The sequence below is a fragment of the Prinia subflava genome, chromosome 3, assembly GCF_021018805.1.
Source record: "Prinia subflava isolate CZ2003 ecotype Zambia chromosome 3, Cam_Psub_1.2, whole genome shotgun sequence".
Taxonomy (NCBI): domain Eukaryota; kingdom Metazoa; phylum Chordata; class Aves; order Passeriformes; family Cisticolidae; genus Prinia; species Prinia subflava.
This window is the reverse complement of record NC_086249.1, coordinates 106415639-106439116: the sequence shown is the minus strand read 5'-3', so window position 1 is coordinate 106439116 and position 23478 is coordinate 106415639. Positions and strand designations below refer to the sequence as shown.

General features: G+C 51.2%; 1 protein-coding gene across 1 annotated transcript in view; it reads left to right on the top strand.

Moving 5' to 3' along the window:
• The window catches only part of KCNE1 (potassium voltage-gated channel subfamily E regulatory subunit 1), a 253513-nt gene that overhangs the window by 141645 nt on the left and 88390 nt on the right, over window positions 1-23478 (top strand). The window lies entirely within an intron of this gene.

The following is a 23478-nucleotide window of genomic DNA, read 5'->3' as shown; positions in this document are numbered from 1 at the left end:
TTTCTCCCTGGGCACAGCAGATGGGAAAGGGGCAGGGAGAGGTTCTTCCAAAAGGAAGTTGGGAGCAGGAGCCTGATTCCCGTGTCCAGGATCGTGCTGGGCAGCAGCTTTTCACTCTGCATCCCAGAGCCAGCCCAGGAGCCAGCCTAAAATTAGTCTGAACTAATGTGTTCCAGTAGAAAGTAAGCCAGGGATTATTTTCAGGACACACTTGGAATTCCAAGTTGGTTTTATGTTAAAAAAGCCATATTTGCTAAACACACATGTTTTAATTCATTTGAATTGAATTAAGTTTCAGTCTTCCACTGAATTTTTCAATACTCTCCATGAATTCTTTTCCAGTTTTCCACAATAAAAATAAAGTGTAATCCCAAAAATTTAGGCAGGCAGATGATAATGAGCCTCACAACGAGCAGTTTGTGTAAATTTAGGCTGCCAGGCACAGTCAGGACTTTTTAGGTCTGTTTTCCCCATGGAAGACAAGAAAAAGGAATTAAAGCCAGGTATTTTTACCAAGGAAACTCAAGGACTTCATTGAAAAAGCCACTTCGATTTTCAAATTCCAGGAATGAGGAGCCTTCCATAAAAATGTACTTTTATATTGTTGAATTGTTCTTATTCTGCTCACCTGGAGAGGAGAAGCTCCAGGGAGAGCCCAGAGCCCCTGCCAGGGCCTGAAGGGGCTCCAGGAGAGCTGCAGAGGGACTGGGGACAAGGGACAGAGGGACAGGAGCCAGGGAATGGCTCCCAGTGCCAGAGGGCAGGGCTGGATGGGCTCTTGGGAATCAGGAATTGTTCCCTGGCAGGGTGGGCAGGCCCTGGCACAGGGTGCCCAGAGCAGCTGTGGCTGCCCCTGCATCCCTGGCAGTGCCCAAGGCCAGGCTGGACACTGGGGCTGGAGCAGCCTGGGACAGTGGGAGGTGTCCCTGCCATGGCAGGGGTGGCACTGGGTGGGCTCTGAGGTCCCTCCCAACCCAAACCATTCTGGGATTCTCTGAAGTCTGAGCCTGCAGACGAGCAGAGGATGATGCTGGAAAGGTCACACACTCCTGACCCCTCCTTTCCCCTGGAATTCTCATGGAATCGATGCTCTGCAGCTGCAGCTGTGCCTGATGGATCATCTGAGAACCAACAGAGCTGGAGAAGCAATCTGTGTGCAGCTGAATTAGAGAAATGTGGAATTATGGATGGGTTGGATTGGGATGGACCTCAAATCCCACCCAGGGCCACCCCTGCCATGGCAGGGACACCTCCCACTGTCCCAGGCTGCTCCAGCCCCAGTGTCCAGCCTGGCCTTGGGCACTGCCAGGGATGCAGGGGCAGCCACAGCTGCTCTGGGCACCCTGTGCCAGGGAGGAATATTTTCCCAGAATATTTGATAATTCACCATTAACCCATCTTTGCATGCTGGAGGTCACATCCTCTCTCTGCAAACTGGGTTTAACTGGGAGTGCTTTTAGCACAACCCACGACCATGCCAAAGGGGAAATAACCCCTAGAACTGGTCTTTTTAAACAGCTGATAATTCAGTGTTCAAGGCTGATTCCCCTCCCACAAAATTCCCTGACAGATCTCTCCGTGTTTGCAGAAAGTGAGAGGAAACCTGGAGAACTCAGGGGGGTTTGTGCTCATAATTCTGTCCATAATGTTCTGTTCAGAGTGCACTGAGCCAGGGAACTCAGCAAACAAACTGAGGAGAGAAAAACCACAGTCAGGATTGGAGTGGATTTTTGTTTGCCCTCATTTTCACGGGGGAAGGCCAGAGAATTCCCAGAGCATTCCCAGCTGCTCGGTGAAAAGCTCCAGTGCTGGTTTTCCCCAGTCCTATCCCTGCCAGGAGCCCGAGGGTGGGAGATCTCCTCAGATCTCTGGAGCCCCAACCCCAGGGTGGATATTTGGGCTGCTGCTCCTCTGGGAAAGCCAAGAGCTGGCCAAGAGCAGCAGAAATCCAGGTGGATGCTTCCCTGCTCCTCCTGCCTCCCTCCACAGGGTCCAGCTGCTCTGTCCAGGGTGTTGGGAGCCAGCATTTCCCCCTCCTTTTGGGTAACAAAACAGCCAAAAAGGGAGTGGAAGCAGCTCCAAAGCCCTCCACTGACACACACACCTCAGCCAGAAGCACATCCCGAATTTCAGTGACCACAGGAACTGAGACAATTGGATTTTGGGCAGCCAGACCTTCCTTGGTCTCTGCTCCAGCTGCTCTTCAGCCTCTCCAGATGCAGCAATCCCAAAAGGATGGGCTGAGGCTGAGGACAGGGAAAGGTGGGACAGATGGAGACTCATTCACCTTCAAATTCTCTAAGTGAGAATTCGAATTTTCAATTGAATTTTCATTTGAATTTTCATCTCAAAACACAAACACTTTTCCCAACATCGCCTAAATGCTCAGTTTTTCTTTCATTTGAGTGTTTGTCTTTGCCAGAAACGCCTCCCTGCCCTGTCCCACAGAGCAGCTCTGCCATTCCCTGGGCAGCCTTGGGAAGTGCCAGGTTCCTGCAGCTGGACCTGCCCATGGAGCCACGGACCAAACCCACCTCTGGCTCTGATTCCTCCTAAATTTCTGTCTCTGCATGAACTCAGTGAATCTTTAGTGATGCCCCATTAGGCAGGCAGGAATTCTCTGCCATTTAACAAACTCTGACTGCAGCTGCAACAGGGGAGAAATTCCCCACTTTTAATTTCCAAGAAGGCTCCTTTGTCCATCTCTAGTTATGAAACAGGGGCTTAAGTAGACTTTACACCAAGTAGTTGCCACAGATGCATGAATAAACATGAGGAGCTCCCTCTCCTTTGTGTTTGCACAAGAAAATGATGATTTTTCTGTTTGCTTGCAGCAAACCCCAAGGATTCTGCTGTAAATAGACAGGGCAGAAGTGGAGTACTCAGGGAAGATGGAACAAATCCATTGTTTGCAGTGATTCTCCCAAGTTCCAAACCAGACCCAGCAATTAATTTGCTTTGATAGACCCATGGTTTTTGTTAGAGTTCCTCATATTTAATTATGTCCTAATCCACCTCCAAGAAAGCAGAGGGAGCTCAGCAGAGAGCCATTACCTACAAACAGGAGTGGGAGCCAAGCATTTGAAATCCAGTTATTGATACAAAACAGAAGGCAGACTTCCAGCTCAAGCAGCCCCTCGGGTTTAATCTGAAGATCTATCAGGAAAAATCTCTTCTCTTTCCCACTGGAGGCTTTCATCTCTCCCCAGGAGGGAGCAATCATCTCCCCAACCCCTCCCTCGTGGTCCTAATTGTCCAAAGGGAGTCTTTGTGTTTGTGCACTTAATGAATTTACTGAGGGCAGATCGTATCTGCCACGGGACAACTCCTGAGCTGCAGCAGGGTGTGATTCCCAACCTTGTGTCCTGAAAAATCCCCTCCTGTGGAGACAGAATCCCACAGAAATTGCTGCTCAGGTCTCCTGAACTGAGTTTGTCACCAGCTCAGTGACACCACAAAGGTTAAAGTTTCCTCCAGGCAAAGTTGTTGCTCCTCGCCGGAGGCTCAGAGTTGTCCCAAGCAGGGATGGCTTGGAAGGACCATCCTTAAGGAATTGGCACAATTCCAGGGAAGGAGAAGAACCTTTCCCTGCAGGTGGGAGGTCTCCAGCTGTGTAGAGGGTTGGGGGCTGAAGTAGGAGAAGCTGGAGGTGCCCAAGGCCAGGCTGGACACTGGGGCTGGAGCAGCCTGGGACAGTGGGAGGTGTCCCTGCCACGGCAGGGGTGGCACTGGATGGGCTCTGAGGTCCCTCCATCCCAAACCATTCCATGGTTCTGTGACACTGTCCTGGGCAAAGCACCCCCAATGGAGCCAGAATTCCACAGAAATTGCTGCTCGGTTCTCCTGAACTGAGTTTGTCTCCAGCTCAGTGACACCACCAAGGTTAAAATTTCCTCCGGGCAAAGTTGTTTCTCCTCACCTGGGACTCAGAGTTGTCCAAATCAGGATCCCTTGGGAATTGACACCATTTGAGGGAAGAAGGCTTCTCCCTGGCAGATGGGATTTCTCCAGTGCTGTGGAGGGTGTGGTGGTGGGGTGGGAGAAGCTGGAGGTGCCCAAGGCCAGCTAGGACAGGGCCTGGAGCTCCCTGGGACAGTGGGAGGGAATGATCTCTTCCCATGGCAGGGATGGAATGGGATGATCCTTAGGGTCCTCCCAAACCATTCCACGATTCTGTGACACTGCAGCCTTCACTGGGCCAGCGAGGAGGTGTCACTACAGCTGCCCAGCTTCAGCTGCTCCCAGCCCGGCTGTTGGCTTAAATGCCCTGGAAAACCTGGATTTCTCCAGGATTTCCATTTCTCCACGGTGAGGGTGAGAATCCGCCCTCTGGGATCCAGTTCCAATCCCCAGAGACAGATCCTGGAAGGAATGGCTGGTGTTCTGCACCATTCCCTCAGGAATTCCTGTCCAGGATGGTTTGGAGGAAGGTCACACATTTAGAAACCTCATGGCCCATCCCAAATTTGCTTTTACAGGAGTGAAACCATTTTGGGTGGGAATGGCAAATGTGGGGGATGAGTCCTCCTAAAGAAGCCCATTTTTTTGGAGCAATTCCCAGCAATTCCCATTCCTAAGCCAAATCCACCCAGGATGAAATGCTGAGCTGGCACAGCAGTGAGCACAAGCCCTAATTCCCCAAAATAAGGGAAGGGAAGGGAAGGGAAGGGAAGGGAAGGGAAGGGAAGGGAAGGGAAGGGAAGGGAAGGGAAGGGAAGGGAAGGGAAGGGAAGGGAAGGGAAGGGAAGGGAAGGGAAGGGAAGGGAAGGGAAGGGAAGGGAAGGGAAGGGAAGGGAAGGGAAGGGAAGGGAAGGGAAGGGAAGGGAAGGGAAGGGAAGGGAAGGGAAGGGAAGGGAAGGGAAGGGAAGGGAAGGGAAGGGAAGGGAAGGGAAGGGAAGGGAAGGGAAGGGAAGGGAAGGGAAGGGAAGGGAAGGGAAGGGAAGGGAAGGGAAGGGAAGGGAAGGGAAGGGAAGGGAAGGGAAGGGAAGGGAAGGGAAGGGAAGGGAAGGGAAGGGAAGGGAAGGGAAGGACCAAGACTTTCAAATCCCTCTGCTTCAGTATCCATGGAGATGAATCCAACAGCAAGAAGTTGCCCAGAAGGTTCCAAGGCCTTCCAGGCAGGTTCCTTAAATTCCACCCATCCCAAAAAACCCTGTCTCTTCACAGAGGCTGCTCTCTGCCTGCAGAAGCCACAGCCCTAAATCCTCTCCTCCTGTTTGGCGCTTCCACTCATCCACCTGGACACAATAATGGAGCATCCCTGTCCCATTTGCATCCAGTGGCTCTTCAGTTATTAAATTCCTGCAGGGCCTGGATTGGAATTGAGTTAAAGATCTCCACCTTAGGCTCAGGGAGGTAATATTGCTGTTATCTAACCCTGGGCACCCAAATATCTTTAAGATCCAGCCCTTGCCACCCCAAAATTCTCAGCATTCCCCCCAGCAGTGATTCCCACACCTTTGGAGATGGTTATGAGGGACCAAGGTCTTTCCAGGTGAAATTCTTTGAACTAAACCGAAAATATTTGAGTACCTGATAAATATCTGGACTTCCCCTCTGATCAGAAAACACCCCCAGGGATTCCAGCCTGTTCTCCATTCTTTTTGAGGGAATGAGTCACGATTTTGGACTGCTTCCACTCTGTAGGAAGGATAAGGACACAGCTCCTGAGCGTTTGCAGAGCTGCTGGGAGGTTTGGGAGACTTCAGTTCATTTTCTGAGCTAAGGTGGAGTCGTGGTCAGCCCAAAACTGATAAAATAAATCCACCCTGGTGGATTCTGAGGGACATCCAGCTCCTGGTGGTTCTGCCTGGCAATCAGGATTCCAAGGGAAGGGCTGGAGCTGCTTGGATCTGCTGATAGCCCAGACAAGGAAAGAGAGGCGTCAAAGAGCAGGGAAGGCCAAAATCCCCCATCCACAGCCACACACACTTTTGGAATGTTCCTCAGCAGGGAGGCTCCCAAAAATCATTGTTGGGAGAACAAAGGCGAGTTTGGGATGACAGACATTTCAAACAACAGCAAAGTTGGAGGAGACCAGTAAGAAAAACAATTGGAACGGGAGAGGATTAAGTGGTCAACAGAAAACAACAAAAGGAAAATTAACGTCTTTTCAAAACTCACAAAGCAGGCTTAAAAGCAGGGGGAGAACAGTAAAAAACCCCAAATTATGCACAGTCTAACAGCAAAGCTCACAAAGAAATGAAGTGACTCCTGCAGAGAAAGGGTGTGGGGAGATCTCATAAACTGACCGCATTCCAAAGAGGAATAAAAAATCAATTCTCACACACACGGGCTGGGAGGCGCCCAGCCCCACTCAGTGCCTGAGTTTGGAAGGCCAAATTCTGAAATGCATCTCAAATCCCAAGGGTTCTGCTGAGGGGGAAGCTGGGAAATAACCAACATCCACCAGGTCCAGCTGGGACTGGGAGCAGCAGCCAAGGAGTGACACTGCACAAAGTGATTTTCTGCATCTGTCACCTCAGCAAACTTCAACGATTTGGGATGAAATTTGGTGTGACAGGCACTGAACTCAGGTAAAATTTTATTTCTTGTTTGTTCTGAAAGGTTCGGCTGATTTCATTGTGCTGTTTCCCAGGAGGAGAGCTGGAGTTGGTAAATTATTGTATCACTGGAAGGAATTTCCCTCTGGAGAGCTTTGCTTCTCCCAGGATCTTAAAATTTAGCAGAAGCCTGATATTCAGTTTATCTGTGTCGTGGTTTTATCTTCTGCCATCAAAGTCCCAGTGAATTTCATTATAAATCTTAGGGAAGGCAAACATCCTTAGGAGAGACCTCCTCAATTCCAGCAGGGAAATGTTCACAGAATCCCAGGATCCCTGAGGTTGGAAAAGATTCCCAAGGCCAGGCAGTGCCAGCTGTGCCCCAGGCCCACCTTGTCCCCAGCCCAGAGCACTCAGGGCCACCTCCAGGTGACACCTGCAGGGATGGGCACTCCAAACCTCCCTGGGCAGCTCTTCCCAAGCCCTGACCACCCTCTCCACGAAGATTTTCCAAATATCCACCCTGAGCCCAGCCTGAGGCCGTTCCCTCTGCTCCTGTCCCTGTTCCTGGCAGCAGAGCCTGGTCCCCACCTGGCTCCACCTTGCCACACAATCCCTTTCCCATTATTCTCCAAACAACCCAGGAATCTGCCCGGGGAACCCTTCAAACCCTCAGAACCCTCATTTCCCCCTCTCCTATCGGCCCCCTCAGATAAGAGCTTTTAACACACAGCCCTGGCAGGTTTTTCCTCCAGCCCGTGCTCCCTCCACAGGTGGCTCTGGCCACCCTCTCCCAACAGCTTTTCCACCGTTTGTTTTCCCACAACCATCCGGGGTTATTAAATAAACATTATTTACTGCACACAGTTCCGACTGCCTCCAAAGGAAGTCCTTATCTCCCACAGTAAACTTCCCTATACCCTGAAACGCACACTTGTTCACTTCCTTGTTTCTCTTTGGGTGTCATTCCCAGCCTTTTCCAAGGCCTAAAAAGATTCCTCAGTTCCTTCAGGAGCCCAGAAGTGCAGCCAGAGGTTTCAGTGGAGTTTGGAATAACGAGGCCCAGCACTGCTGGCAGTGTTTGCTTCTACTGCCCCAAATATTTGTCTGCATTTGAATAAACACCTTTGAAAAACTGCTGCTCCGGCCTTGCACAACTCCAATTCCTTTATTTTCACAACTCCAATCCCTTTATTTTCACAACACTCCCCTCAGGGCAGGGCAGACAATGTTGTTCCCTCGTTGGGAAATTGGAGCGATGAAAGTGTCTGGGCAGAGCGGGTGCCCAGCTGGAGAGGGGCAGGATCTGCTCTGGGGACACTTTGATGGCAGCAGCTCCTGCTGGGCCCCACGGCAGCCCCTGGACTGCAAATCCTTTGGGAAAAGCCCAGTGATGGACTGGGACAAGCCCGGGATCAATGAAGGCTGGGATGAGCAGATGGAGCAGCCCTGGGAGAGCTGGAGCTGCCCCAGCCCAGAGCCCCCCGTGCCCAGTGTGGGGATCAGGAGAGGGACTGGGATCAGGAGAGGGATTGGGATCAGGAGAGGGATTGGGATCAGGAGAGGGACTGGGATCAGGAGAGGGATTGGGATCAGGAGAGGGACTGGGATCAGGAGAGGGACTGGGATCAGGAGAGGGACTGGGATCAGGAGAGGGATTGGGATCAGGACAGGGATTGGGGCTGTGCCCCCTCAGGTGAGAGCCCACCTGCAGAGCTGCCCCAGCCCTGGAATTCCCAGCACAGGGAGGACGTGGAGCTGCTGGAGAGAGCCCAGAGGAGGCTCCAGGATGAGCAGAGGGCTGGAGCAGCTCTGCTGGCAGGAAAGGCTGGCACAGCTGGCATTGCTCAGCCTGGGCAGGAGAAGCTCTGGGCTGAGCTCAGGGTGGCCTTGCAGGGCCTGAAGGAGCCCCAGGAAAGCTGCAGAGAGACAATTGCCAAGGGCTGCAGGGACAGGAGCCAGGGAATGGCTCCCAGTGCCAGAGGGCAGGGCTGGATGGGATCCTGGGAATCAGGAATTGTTCCCTGGCAGGGTGGGCAGGCCCTGGCACAGGGTGCCCAGAGCAGCTGTGGCTGCCCCTGCATCCCTGGGATGGGCAGTGGCATCCCCTGCCATGGCAGAGGGTTGGATTGGGTGCCCTTTACAGACTCTTCCAACCCAAACCCTTCCCTGACTCCTTTCTGGGATTCTCCCAAGCTGACATTTCCCCACCATTGAAATTCCCCTGGGATTTGCTCAGGGCCAGCTCAGGGGATCTGTGCACGGCTCACCTGGATCCCAACACGGCTTTTTCCCATCTGAGCCAACAATTCTGGAGCACCAAGGGAAAAGAACAAGATCCCTGTGCCATCCAACTGGCCCTGGACTGAGGCCTGAACTGCACCAAACCTTGTGGCCAAACACAGCAAAAATTGAGATTTCCACTTGAGGTGCAACCCACGAAGTTCCCATGGTGTCACATTGTCACAGCCTGGCCAGAAATGGATTTAATTCCAAGTTTAAACCTCATGAGTGATTTAATAAAGGCCTCCCATCCTGATGTTTGGTTTTGCAGCTGCAGCATGACAGTGCACAAGTGTGTGGGATGGTCACAGACTGATGGCATTTCTCTAACTCATTCCTCTCACCCGGAAAAAAACCCTGCTATTTTCTAGATTTCAATTTTCTGGTCACAAATAATATTAAAAAGTCATCTTGGCTGATGAGATTTAAGAGCAGGATTACAGCAAGATTGAAAAACTCCATTCTGTTGGAGAAAATCACTCTGTGCTCACCAGATTTGTGCTCTGCTGCTGCTCAGATGATAATACCCACATTAATACCCACATTAATACCCACAGTCCTGCAGCCCCTGAGGAGCCACAGGCACACCCTGCAGGAGAATCCAGCTCCATCCATTCGGGACTAGTGGAAGGAAAGAGATCCAGAACCAGTCTGGGGAATTTTCTGCCACAGAAACTCAGTGGGGCAAAGACCACAGCCGTATTTTGTAAAAAACAGGATCAATTCCTGGATATTTCTGGAGATAAGGAAGAGAGAAACACACACTTTTTTTTCCCCCCAGTCCTGTTGAGGCTTTCCACGAGAAGAGGAAGCTCCAGAAATCCAGCCCCGGGCTCTGCTTGGTGAGGTCTCAATGCACGTCTCCAATAACCTACTTTAAAATTTCCACTCAGCCTGGCAGAGTCAGCCCGGGGCAGGACTCAGACTCTGGAGAAGTTTGAGGTCAAATGTGCATTGGGGGTAAAATGTTTATGGAGTTCAAGGACTGCAAATGCCAGGAGCAGCAGAGGAGAGTTCATGGAAATGCTAAATCTCGTGGGATAGTCTTCCTGAGGGACTTAGGGCCCTCTGGGGCTCTAATGACAGGTGAAAAACTCTTTAAAAGAAGATTTCTGGTGCAACCCAAAGCCCAGAGGGCGGAGGCTGGTGTGGGAGCTGTTATCAGCAATAGAATTGATAATGAGCTGATAGCAAAGAGCTCTGGGCTGGTGACAGTGACAGCAGGACCAGGCTGAGCCAGCTCTGCTGCCAGGCAAGGACAGCTCCCTTCCCTGCCCACACAGAGAACAGGTTAAAAATGTGGAATTCCATGGAATCCCTGAATCCCTGAGGCTGGAAAAGCTCTCCCAGCCCAGGCAGTGCCAGCTGTGCCCCAGGCCCACCTTGTCCCCAGCCCAGAGCACTCAGGGCCACCTCCAGCCCTTGCTGGGACACCTGCAGGGATGGGCACTCCAAAGCTCCCTGGGCAGCCCCTGCCAAGGCCTGAGCTCCCTTTCCATGGGCAAATTCCTGCTGCTGCCCAAGCTGAGCCTCCCCTGGCCCAGCCTGAGGCCGTTCCCTCTCCTCCTGTCCCTGTTCCTGGAGCACAGCCCGGCCCCCCCGGCTGTCCCCTCCTGTCAGGGACTTGTGCAGAGCCACAAGGTCCCCCCTGAGCCTCCTTTTCTCCAGCCTCAGCCCCTTCCCAGCTCCCTCAGGAATTCTCCAGCCCCTTCCCAGCTCCCTCGGGAATTCTCCAGCCCCTTCCCAGCTCCCTCAGGAATTCTCCAGCCCCTTCCCAGCTCCCTTCCCTGCCCTGGACACGCTCCAGCCCCTCCAGGGCTCTCCTGCAGGAGCCACAGCTGGGCACAGCCCTGGAGCACAGAGGGACAATCCCTGCCCTGCTCCTGCTGGACACACAATTCCTCACCCAGCCCAGGGGCCAGTGGCCTCCTGCCCCCCTGGGCACCCCTGGGCTCGTGTCCAGCCCCTGTCCCCAGCACCCCCAGGGCTTTTCCAGCCCCTCTGCCCAGCCTGGAGCTCCACGGGGTTGTTGTGACCCATGGGCAGCTCTCAACACTTGGCCATTTGCACCCGTTCACCTCAAAGCAATTCCAGCAACATCCTCTGTGTCTGGACCCCAGAGATTTGTCCTCCCTGAGCTTCAGGACACGTCCAGGTGGGACAGGAACATCAGCCCCACACTCCTCCCTCCCCAGCACGCCTCTGCTCAGAACAGAAACCAAGAGAATTCCCAGGGTGGGGCTTTGGAGGTTTCCCTGAAAGGTCCATCCCAACCCCTGCAAACTCCCAGCACCTCCAGCCTGGACATCCTCCCTCCAATCCTGGATTTCCTGACCTGGTGCAATCCAGCAGCCAGAGCCAGGGAGGGACAGCCCTGGGGGCTCCATCCCCACCTCAGGAGGGATTTCTGTCCCATCACAGGGAGGTTTCCACTCCTTCCTCAGCAGCCCCAGGCTCATTCCCTGCCTTTCCCACCCTGGCTCCTCATTTTCATCCACTGACAGCTCCACTTCCCCTCCCAGTGTGGGATTTTGGGCTCAGGCAAGGAAAGAGACAGCACAGAAAGAAGAACACCAGAAAAGGTGGGAAGTGCTGCACTTCCCTGGAGAGGAAGTTTCTCTTTTCCTCATTGTCCCAGTGAGGGAATTTCAATGTTTGGCAGAGAAAAATCCTAAAGTAAGATTCCTGCTTTGTCCCAGCCAGGAGCACCCTCCTGCCCAGCAGATCCACAGGCAGGAATTCCCACTGTGGCTGTGTCCAGTTCTGCAGGAGAGGCCTGGAGGGGCTGGAGTGTGTCCAGGAAAGGGACCTGAGCTGGGGAAGGGGCTGGAAAACTCCTAAGGGAGCTGGAAAAGGGGCTTAGCCCGGAGAAAAGGAGGCTCAGGGGGGATCTTGTGGCTCTCCATGGTTTTCCACCATTCCCAGCCCCATCGGCATCATTCCCCTGTCACCAGGAACCCAGAGAGAACCTTGGGGTTCATCAAATTCCCATTGTGAGGCAGCACAACTCCAATTTCAACCCCAGGAGCTCCAGATCTCCATCCCTGCTCGAAAAACTTTTCCTGCCTCATATCCCTGTGGAATTTTGCCCAGACCACAAGGAAAAGCCCCAACTCCTGAGTTAAAAACCCTCCCAGTCCTTTCCTCTTCTCCTTCTTCTCCTCCTCCGTCTCCTCCTCCTCCTCCTCCTCCTCCTCCTTCTTCTCCTTCTCCTTCTCCTTCTCCTTCTCCTTCTCCTTCTCCTTCTCCTTCTCCTTCTCCTTCTCCTTCTCCTTCTCCTTCTCCTTCTCCTTCTCCTTCTCCTTCTCCTTCTCCTTCTCCTTCTCCTTCTCCTTCTCCTTCTCCTTCTCCTTCTCCTTCTCCTTCTCCTTCTCCTTCTCCTTCTCCTTCTCCTTCTCCTTCTCCTTCTCCTTCTCCTTCTCCTTCTCCTTCTCCTTCTCCTTCTCCTTCTCCTTCTCCTTCTCCTTCTCCTTCTCCTTCTCCTCCTTCATTGCCTTCTTCTTCTCACTATTATTATTCTCACTATCATCATTATTATAATTATTATCTTATCTTTATTATTTATATTAATTCAATAGCAACTCGATAATATCTCAAAATAATAATAATAATAATAATAATAATAATAATAATAATAATAATAATAACAAAGATAAAGACAATAAAAAGAGTCATAATAATAATAATGACAACAACGACTACTGCTCCCAGATAATCAGCTGTCAAACTGTGCAGGCTGGAATGTTCAAATCCACCTCCAAATCACTCTGAAAAGGGAACTTGGAGGGTTTTGAGCTGCTGGGCAGCCAAGGAGGGCAAATTCCAAACACCTTCTACCACCTTAAAAAGGAAATAAAAGGCACTTGGACAAGGAGAACCCCTGGCTGGTGGTGAGGAGAGCTCAGAAAAGGTCTTAAAACCCAAATGATGGCAGCTCAGGGATGTCCCAGTGCTCCTCCACTGATTCCTCCTCCCTGCCTGAGACAGAAAGTTCCCGGGATTCTCATTTCCTGGGATCAGGGGGTTGAAAACCATCCAGGCTCCCCTTGCCCACTGTCCCCTGGCAGTTCCCACACGGAGTCTCCTCCTCAGCAAGGAAACCTCCCCCAGCTCCGTGCCAGGGACAGCAGTTTCTGGGAAAGCTGCCACCACTTCTTCCAATCAATTGTTCCGAGACGCCACCCGCTTCTCCAGGGCTGGAAGTGCCGCTCTTGGGGGACATCTGAAAATAATTCCTTCGTTTTTTGGGTCAAACATTGCCCTCCAGCACGGCACAGCCCACATGACAGGAGGAACTGGAGGGAGAAGTGGCCTGCCCTGGCACTGAGATGCCCAGCACAGAGCTCCTGGTGTGGTCCAGGCTGGAATGTCATCGAGTGTCCAAGGCACTGAGGTTTGGAGTCCAGAGGATGAGCTGAATCCAACCCCTGCTCCGGGGCAAGGGAGGGGAGCAGCAGTTCAGGTTTCAACCTCAAGTGATACCTCATTCATTTAGGGAAAAAACCCAGGAGGGGACGTGAGGCTTGAGATTCCTCAGGAAACAAAACAAAAAAAAAAAAGGGAAAAATCCAGCAGTGCCTAATCCATGCGCTGTGACAGCTCTTTATCAGCCCATAAAGGAGCAATGAGCACAATAATTCAATTTTGCCTCAGTAAAGGCTCAGCTGGAAGGGAAACCTGAGCTTGTTACAGGCTTCCGACTGAACAACAGGAAAAATCCAGCCAAGATGGACCCAAAATGGACCCAAAATGGACACAAAATAGACACAAAATGGACACAAAATGGACACCTGGTCACGAGGTCTCACACTTTTATAAATTTTGGTCCATTTGGTCCATTCCTTCATGGTCGCCAGAAACTGATGCCTTGGGAAGGCTGATCTGGAGCAGAGACTGGACAGAGCTGGAAAATAAAGCAGGGATTTACTGAAAGGCCTTTAAGGATATACCTTGGGCAGGACAGGGCCTGGCCAGGGCTACACCCAAGGTGGACCCAAAATGGGCACAAAATGGGCACAAAATGGTCACAAAATGGACCCCTGGTCACGAGGTCTCACATTTTTATGTTTTGGTCCATTTGCATTTTGGGGTTTCATTGTCCAATTCCAGCTGCAGGTGATGCAGTCCCATCCTTCTTGTTCTGTCCCTTCAGCCCCCCTTGTTTGTGCTTTTGGGCTGAACACTTGTCCCAGCTGTCCTTGGTGTGCAGCAGGAGAAGGATTTGTTTTGTGTCCCTGCTGTGTGCAGAGCTGAGTGAGCCTGAGTGTGAGCTCAGAGCTGCACCCTGGGCAGCACAGGGGCTGGGATACAGCAAAATAAAACTGAAGGCATCACTGTCCCTCTGTCCCTTGTCCCCAGTCCCTCTGCAGCTCTCCTGGAGCCCCTTCAGGCCCTGGCAGGGGCTCTGAGCTCTCCCTGGAGCTTCTCCTCTCCAGGTGAGCATCCCCGGCTCTCCCAGCCTGGCTCCAGCCCTGGAGCAGCTCCGTGGCTCCTCTGGACTTGTTCATGAGCTCCACATCTTTCTTTTGGGAAAAATCCGGCAATTTTGACCTGATGTTACAATTTTGGATTTGAAATTCAGGCTGCCTTTATCCACCTGCCTCGTTCTGGACGTGAGGCTGCAAAGGGTGAGCAGGAAGATGCCAGAACAACCAGAATTTGGGAGTGGGGAATCCAGCCCTTCCCAGGACTCCCAGCTTGGGCACCAAGGAGGCCACAACTCAGGGAACTATTCCCAGATAACATCCTTGGGATTGAGCAGTGCAAAAGCCAGGCTGGGATATGCAAATCCACCTCCAGAGGAATCTGTGCCCTCCGGAAAGGGAACTTGGAAAGAGCTGAGCTGAGGGGTGGCCAAGGAGGGGAAATCCCAAATGTCTTCTACAACCTCAGACTGAAAATAAAGGCACTTGGACAAGTTCTCATTTCCAAGGCCAGCTTGGACGGGACTTGGAGACACCTGGGACAGTGGGAGGTGGCAGGGGTGGCACTGGTGGGAAATACAAAGTTGTGTTTGGTGTCAGGGAAATAAAGAGAATCTGTGTAATTGTAATTGTGGAACACGGCCATGGGACAGTTACAAAGATGAATTCTAATAAACAACCCAGGAAAGCATGGAAGGAGGTTTTGAACAAACTTTGCTTGCAATTACCTATTATAAATCTCAAGCTATTCTGTAATAGGAGTCTTCGAATTATAACTTTACAAGCTTGTTTTGTATTAAAGAATTTTAAACTCTAGTTTTAGGATGTAAAAAAGCTTTCTCACAGAATGGTAAAAAAACATCCTGGATACAGAAAAAAGATTTCAGCTTGCTGATTTATGGTTCCTGAAAAAGGAAAACTGGACATCATTATCAGAGACTGATAGACCTGGGAAATAGCAGCTGGACCCCACCACCTGGGATACAAATCCTGGATGTACATCCCGGAATATTGAAATCTAAAATGGACCACAATAGGTATTGAATATTGACGTTAAAAATTGGAATATTGAAATCTAAAATGGACCACAACAGGTATTGAATATTGACATTAAAAATTGGAATATTGAAATCTAAAATGGACTACAATAGGTATTGAATATTGACATAAAAATTGGAATATTGAAATCTAAAATGGACCGCAATAGGTATTGAATATTGACGTTAAAAATTGGAATATTGAAATCTAAAATGGACTACAATAGGTATTGAATATTGACATTAAAAATTGGAATATTGAAATCTAAAATGGACCACAATAGGTATTGAATATTGACATTAAAAATTGGAATATTGAAATCTAAAATGGACTACAATAGGTATTGAATATTGACATTAAAAATTGGAATATTGAAATCTAAAATGGACTACAATAGGTATTGAATATTGACATTAAAAATTGGAATATTGAAATCTAAAATGGACTACAATAGGTATTGAATATTGACATTAAAAATTGGAATATTGAAATCTAAAATGGACTACAATAGGTATTGAATAGTGACGTTAAAAATTAGAAACTGCTGAGAAAAGCCTATGAATATGTATGAATATTGCCAATAAAACCCCAGCAGTTCCAGCAATGGGTGTGCAGTTAGAAGGGAAAATCTTCCACTGTACCCAGCGCTGTCTTTGCTCACACTTTACCATGCTAATTAACCAATTATTAAATTGAATTGCTGCTTGATATATTGGCCATGTCAGGAGTCTCATTTCTAGCACTGGGTGATCCTTAAAATCCCTTCCAGCCCGCCCCGCTCTGGGGTTTGGGGTCCCCTCCAGGGTCCCTTTTCCTGGCTCTGAGCTCCCTGCCCTGCACCGAGGGCAGGTACGAACCTGAGCGAGGTTCTCTGTCCAGGTGAGGTGTCCCAGCCCTGCTGTCCCTCCTGGGACACCTCAGGAGCCCCTTCCAGCCCCACATTCCAGCCGGGAGGCAGCTGGCAGTCACTGCTTTGCTTCCGAGCCAAGGAGAAGGAGGAACAATAGAGGAGAAGTGACACTTGTGGGACGAGGCTGCTGCAAGGGCTTGAACAATCCGCTCTGCCAAAGACATCCCAGAGTGTCCAATTGTTCCGGGGAGGGAGGACTCTGTGTTCAGACTCACAGATCAGGAAATTTGGGGACAGAGGTGGCACCTGGGGTCAACCCAGCCTTCAGCGAGGGGAGTTCATTAGTGAAAGGCCCAAGGAAAGAGCAGATGGATCCATGGGGAGCTCCAGGAGGGTGTTTGGGCTGCCCTGGCAGGCGGTGGCATGCTTGGAGAACTGCTCCTAATGAAGGGAGTGATAAATGACTGCGAGGGAGAGGAGGAGATCACAGGAGCCGAACTGGAGCTCGGAAAACAAACAGCCCAAAATGTCCAAACAAAACAACTCGAGGGCTGTGCGGGGTTTGTCTCCGTTTGTGCCTCGGCCCAGGGCAGGAGGAGGGTCTGGAGCAGAGCTCTTCGTCCTCACTTGGGGCGCTCTGCTCCTGCCTGGGGTCAATGATGGGAATCCTGCCCGGCTCCAACCCCTGGGTGTCCCTGGGTGTCCTTGTGTGTCTGTCCCTGTCTGTCTGTCCCTGTGTGTCCCTGGGTGTCCCTGTCTATCCCTATCTGTCTGTCTGTCTGTCTGTCCTTGTGTCTGTCCCTGGGTGTCCCTGGGTGTCCCTGTCTGTCTGTATGCCCCTGTGTCTGTGTCTGTCCCTGTGTCTGTCCCTGTCTGTCTGTCCCTGGGTGTCCCTGTCTGTCTGCCCCTGTGTCTGTGTCTGTCCCTGTGTCTGTCCCTGTGTCTGTCCCTGTCTGTCCCTGTGTGTCCCTGTGTCTGTCCCTGGGTGTCCCCATGTCTGTCCCTGTGTCTGTCCCTGTCTGTCCCTGTGTCTGTCCCTGTGTCTGTCCCTGGGTGTCCCTGTCTGTCTGTCTGCCCCTGTGTCTGTGTCTGTCCCTGTTTCTGTCCCTGTCTGTCCCCATGTCTGTCCCTGTGTCTGTCCCTGTGTCTGTCCCTGTCTGTCCCTGTGTGTCCCTGTGTCTGTCCCCATGTCTGTCCCTGTGTCTGTCCCTGTCTGTCCCTGTCCGTCCCTGTGTCTGTCCCTGGGTGTCCCTATGTCTGTCCCCATGTCTGTCCCTGTGTCTGTCCCTGTATCTGTCCCTGTCTGTCTGTCCCTGTGTGTCCCTGTGTCTGTCCCTGTCTGTCCCTGTGTCTGTCCCTATGTCTGTCCCTGTGTCTGTCCCTGTGTGCAGGGAGGGCAGAGCAGCCCCAGGCTCTGCTCCAGGCCCAGCAATGGCCCCAGAGCCACGGGCAGGGGCTGAGCCCAGCAATTCCCCTGAAATTCTGCCCTGGGCAGTGCCAGCCCTGAACACATTGTCCAGAGGGGCTGGACTGTCCTCCCTGGGGATATTCCAGAAATCCAGGCACAGAAACTTCTCAAATCCTCATTCCTGCAGGCCCAAACACAGAGCTGAGTACAGGATTCGACCTGAGGCCTTGGAAAAGGCTTCCACAGGCAGAGACCATAAACAAGAATGAGGGTTTGTAGTTTAGACAGAAACACATCAAGCTAGGTAGTGGAAAGTTTTAAGGTTTTAAAGATTGGCTATAGCAGTAGTTACAGAAATAGTAAGAAGTTTTGAGGTGTAACAAGCAGTTTTGTGTGTCAGTGTATGGTTGGTTAAGAAAGCCTTGCACTGCAGCAGGATGTGTGATACAAATGAACGAGGGATGGGTGTGAAGGTGGAAACAATCCATGTGGCAGGAGTTTAATGGCTAATAAACCTTTAACACCCCTTTTATCCCGTGGTATTTTGACCACTGACCACGGACACCTGACCCTTAACTCGTGCAGTGAAGTCGTTCTCACTCCTCCATTGGACTGAGGCCATAAATCGTGTTTTGAACATCTCTTGGTGCTCCCGTCTCTCTCGTGTAAACCCGACAGGGATATTCCAGAATCTCCCCAGTCCCGTGTCCTGAGCTCCAGGGTGATCCCAGGTGAGCCCTGTGAGCCCTCCCAGCCTCACCCATCCCGGGATTCTGTGCCAGCACTGGTGGCTGAGGCTCCAGCCCAGCACTGAGTTTAAACCCCTTTGCAGCTTTACCTTCCAGAGCCTGAGTGAAATCACCTCAGGTCCTTACAGAAATAAATAAATCCATCCACCCTTACAGAAATAAATCAATCCATTAAACCCAGGCCCTGTTTCAGTGCCTGGGAGGCTGCACAGCTCTGGATTCTTTTCAGGAAGCTGAACCAAGCCAAAACACCACCGGAGCTCGTAGTTAAACCGGTTTGAAAAAGAGAACAAGATGTTCCCAGAGCTTCACTGAGATGGAGTCCTGCAAAGACCCTGTCCTGTCAGGGGAGGGAGGGGCTGGGATGGAATTCCCAGAGCAGCTGTGGCTGCCCCTGCATCCCTGGCAGTGCCCAAGGCCAGGCTGGACACTGGGGCTGGAGCAGCCTGGGGCAGTGGGAGGTGTCCCTGCCATGGCAGGGGTGGCACTGGATGATCCCTAATATCTCTCCCAATCCAACCCATCCATAATTCCACATTTCTCTAATTCAGCTGCACACAGATTGCTTCCCCAGCTCTGTTGGTTCTCAGATGATCCACCAGGCACAGCTGCAGCTGCAGAGCATCGATTCCATGAGAATTCCAGGGGAAAGGAGGGGTCAGGAGTGTGTGACCTTTCCAGCATCATCCTCTGCTCATCTGCAGGCTCAGACTTCAGAGAATCCCAGACTGGTTTGGGTTGGGAGGGACCTCAGAGCCCACCCAGTGCCACCCCTGCCATGACAGGGACACCTCCCACTGTCCCAGGCTGCTCCAGCCCCAGTGTCCAGCCTGGCCTTGGGCACTGCCAGGGATGCAGGGGCAGCCACAGCTGCTCTGGGGCATTATGAAATCATAAAATACGGACAAGAAACAGAAAATTACCCGAGATCATCTTTGGACTGAAGTCCCAACCCCAAACTTTCATTTCAGAGCTGACCAAAACTCCGAACTTCTTTCCTCGTCAAAGTTTTGACATTTCTGATTTTGGGATCAATCCAAGTATTAAAGCAGAGGGAGCGCCTGCAGCTGGCCCAGCAGGGATTGGGGTTGGATTTTAGGGCAAGGCTCTTCCCCAGAGGTGCTGGCACTGCCCAGGCTCCCCAGGGAATGGGCACGGCCCCGAGGCTGCCACAGCTCCAGGAGCCTTTGGGATGCCAGGGTGGGATTGTTGGGGGTCTGGGCAGGGACAGGGTGGCACTGGATGATCCCTGTGGGTTTATTCACACTCAGGATATTCCATCATTCCATAAAACCTTTTCAGCAATTTTTCCAGTCCAAAAGAAAACAAGAATTAAACCTGGTTTTAATTGCTTCTATTAATCTATAAAACCTGGTTCTCATGTCCATTATAAACCTTTCAATCTTCATTTTAAGCTACATCCTACCTTATAGAAATTCTCTTACTTCATATTTTCCTGTTATTTCATGACTAATCAATGGAATTATGCACTGACTAATACCAGCATGTCACAACATGACACAGCATCATTTCAGCCTCCTTCTCTTTTACCCAAAAATGCTTTTTTTAACAGCATTAAGGGCAGTTACTGCCTGGCACTGATCAAAACATCTTTTTTTTCCCCTCATAGGATAGTTGGGTGCTTTGACACAGAAAAGAAAGGAAGATGAAATATTTCAGTCAGCTCTCAGCAGAAGTTACTCTAAATTATTTGAGAATCAAATAAAAAAATCAAATGGAAGTGATGGGATGTTTGAAATGGGTGTCATTCTGTGTGTACATCACCACATACAATACCCAGAAACAGCTGAAAACTCTGAAAAATACAATATAAAACACAATAAAAATATTTTTAAATCAAAATCCCCACCATAATTATATAAAATAAGTTTATTTCCCCAACAGTTCCCAGAAACAGCTGACAACCCTGAAAAATACAAAATAAACCAGAATAAAAAAATTTTTTAAATAAAACCCCCCACTGCAATTATGGAAAATGAGGTTGTTTCTCCCACAAAAGGTGCAGCAGGAGGAAAAGAGCCGCGATCTGTTTGATTGTGCAGCGATTTTTGATCCCAAATCTGGCTGCACCTGGCTGGGAAAAGCCTCTCCCTTTGAAGCTGGAGCGGCCACTTCTGGGAGAGCAGCCAGAAAAAAGGGATTGGCTCGGGAATTGTGTCCCTCAAAGGGAAGGAAGTGATAAAAAAATCCATGATTCCAAATTCTCCTTGTTTCTGCATCGCCTCTGTGTCACTCCTCATGAACAGTCACCCCTTATCTCCAACCTGCCCTGCAGGTGACCTGGGATACTCTGGGAAAATTCCCAATTCCAGGAGCACTGGAATCAATGTGGGGCTCTTTATTTGTAGGGAAAGATTTTCCTGGAATCCCAGAACATCCTGAATGGAGGGGACCCGTAGGGATCACCCAGTCCCACTGCAAACCTTGCACAGGCACCCCAAAATCCCACCCTGTCCAAATGCTCCATGAATTCTTTAATTTAAAAAGTGACATAATAAAAATGACATAACAAAATAAAGGTTCAGGTTTCCAGGCACCCAAAGCTCCTTTGGAATGAGGGCAGTGATGTGGGGCCACCATCACAGCCCAGGAACCAGCAGGCCCCAGCAGGATTGTCCAGAGTGATGAACTCAGCAATTAAAAGAGAATGAAAGAGGTGAAATGAAAAATAAACAAATCTGGGAGAGTGGAATGAGATGATCTTTAAGGTCCCTTCCAGCCCAAAGTGTTCCATGGGAGAAGAGAAGGAGAAGGAGAAGGAGAAGGAGAAGGAGAAGGAGGAGGAGAAGGAGAAGGAGAAGGAGAAGGAGAAGGAGAAGGAGAAGGAGAAGGAGAAGGAGAAGGAGAAGGAGAAGGAGAAGGAGAAGGAGAAGGAGAAGGAGAAGGAGAAGGAGAAGGAGAAGGAGAAGGAGAAGGAGAAGGAGAAGGAGAAGGAGAAGGAGAAGGAGAAGGAGAAGGAGAAGGAGAAGGAGAAGGAGAAGGAGAAGGAGAAGGAGAAGGAGAAGGAGAAGGAGAAGGAGAAGGAGAAGGGATAAATGTTGGAGGCTGCAGGGTGCCTGATTTGTATTTTAATATTGCCCTGATTTCACAGGAGAGCATTCCAATAAAAACAGTGATAACTGGGAACCGAGAGGCCCCTGATCTTCTCCATAACCTCTGCAGGGAATATCCCAGAATCCCAGGATCACCAAGGTGGGAAGAGCCCCTCAGGACCACCCAGTGCCACCCCAGCCCCACCAGCATCCCCCAAACCCTGTCCCCAAGGGCCACCTCCAGACTCCTCCTGAGCACTCCCACAGACAGTGACTGCAAACCTCCCTGGGCAGCTCAGCCCAAGGCCTGACCACTCTGCCAGGGAAATTTCCTTTCCCAATCTCCAGGCTGAGCCTGCCCTGGTGCAATTTGAGGCCATTTCCTCTCCTCCTTTCCCTGCCCCTCCTGTCAGGGACTTGTGCAGAGCCACAGGGTCCCCCCTGAGCCTCCTTTTCTCCAGCCTCAGCCCCTTCCCAGCTCCCTCAGGAATTCTCCAGCCCCTTCCCAGCTCCCTCAGGAATTCTCCAGCCCCTTCCCAGCTCCCTTCCCTGCCCTGGACACGCTCCAGCCCCTCCAGGGCTCTCCTGCAGGAGCCACAGCTGGGCACAGCCCTGGAGCACAGAGGGACAATCCCTGCCCTGCTCCTGCTGGACACACAATTCCTCACCCAGCCCAGGATGTTCTTGGCCCTCCTGCCCCCCTGGGCACCCCTGGGCTCACCCCCCTGATCCAGAAGATTCCTCAAGCAGCTCCCTGGCCACTGCCAAGGACAGAAACACTCGATGAGAAGAATTCCAGAGTGCTGCAATTGCTCCAGGAATGCACTGAAGGAGAGATGGGAGCAGGGAAGAAGGATAGGTGGAAATAAATTTGATTAGAGGAGACCTCTGATGCAGCCTGACAGCAAACCAAGTGCAAGAGCCTCCAAAGGGAGGGGAAGTTTCCTGTCATGGGAACAGGATTGGTTTGGTTCCTGACAACGAGGCCCAAATTTAAAACTAAAATTTGACTTCTTTGTACCAATAAAAATAAGAGAGAGAGGAAAACCTACAAAGAACCTACAAAGACAAGAAGATCCAGGAATTTCCATCCCAGTCCTGCCTGAGCTCCCAGGCAGGGCCAGCACTTGGAGAGGTGTCACAGACGAGTGGCATCTGCTCATCTGCACTCAGAGGAAGTTTTCATCTCTCCCTAAGCTTCCCTAAATCCCTGCAGCCTGAAACAGCCAGCAGCCTTCCCGAAACTCCAGAACAACCCCACGAGGTATTTTCAAATAAGGGAGACAAAAAGAGCAGAAAACTCATTAAAGTTAATTGGCCACCTGGAAAGCCTTCTCTCTGCCAAGAGCTGCTTTTTCCTTATTTTCCAAGGAATATTTGCTAGGAATCTTTGGGGAGAACTCTGCAGAAAGCTCTGAGTTTTGGAGCTGGATGGAATCGAGTGAGTTGTTGAGCTGGAGTGAAATCAAGAGGGAAAGCAAAGTGAACACAGGTTCACCCCCTGATCCAAGGAAAAATCAGTGAGAGGGAAATAAAACTTCAACCCCTGACAGGAGGGTCCAGCTGTGGCTCCTGCAGGAGAGCCCTGGAGGGGCTGGAGCGTGTCCAGGGCAGGGAAGGGAGCTGGGAAGGGGCTGGAGAATTCCTGGGGGAGCTGGGAAGGGGCTGAGGCTGGAGAAAAGGAGGCTCAGGGGGGACCTTGTGGCTCTGCACAGTCCCTGACAGGAGGGGACAGCCGGGGGGGTCGGGCTGTGCTCCAGGAACAGGGACAGGAGGAGAGGGAACGGCCTCAGGCTGGGCCAGGGGAGGCTCAGCTTGGGCAGCAGCAGGAATTTGCCCATGGAAAGGGAGCTCAGGCCTTGGCAGGGGCTGCCCAGGGAGCTTTGGAGTGCCCATCCCTGCAGGTGTCACCTGGAGGTGGCCCTGAGTGCTCTGGGCTGGGGACAAGGTGGGCCTGGGGCACAGCTGGGACTCTGTGACCTTGGGAATTTTTCCACCCTCAGGGATCCTGGGATCCTGTGAAAACAAAGCACTGCACGTGTCTGCAGGAGCGAGGCACCTTGGTGAACCCCTGGAGTTGATTTCATCCTCCCAAAAATCCCTCAGCAAATATTTCTGGTCAGCCCCCCCTGCCACGGGACTCCAGCTGGGCCCTGTGGTTTGGCCACTTC